The following is a 450-nucleotide window of genomic DNA, read 5'->3' as shown; positions in this document are numbered from 1 at the left end:
GCAGGAGTTTTGTCTTTGTAAGGAAGGACCACAAGGTTTGGCTCTAACTGCCTAGCTGCATTACATGTGCCTTGTTAAGTATTTTCTTTTGCACATAGCTACTTTTCTCCACAAATAAATTCAAATAGTAACAATGGGTGCATCTACATGAGACATTTACTGTGGAGTTGCCCAATTTGCTCCACAGTAAAGTCACCACATCTACATGTGTGGCCCTATTATGGCATAGTTAATTAGTTTACTGTGGCCTAAGTTAATATGTATATACAAGTACCATACTGTGGCAGTGTTCTTTAATGCATAGCAATGCATGTCTAGACACTGACACAGCTGGCTGGGACATGAGGGTGTTTCAGTGTGGCGGCTGCCTGTTGGCTAGCCCTGCACTGGAGCACACTTGTGCCCCAGCCAGCCTCTCCGCAGCATGTTGAGCTGAGTCGGAGCAGCCCC

Source organism: Alligator sinensis, unplaced genomic scaffold (genome assembly GCF_000455745.1).
Source record: "Alligator sinensis unplaced genomic scaffold, ASM45574v1 scaffold596_1, whole genome shotgun sequence".
Classification (NCBI taxonomy): domain Eukaryota; kingdom Metazoa; phylum Chordata; order Crocodylia; family Alligatoridae; genus Alligator; species Alligator sinensis.
This window is presented reverse-complemented; position numbering follows the sequence as displayed.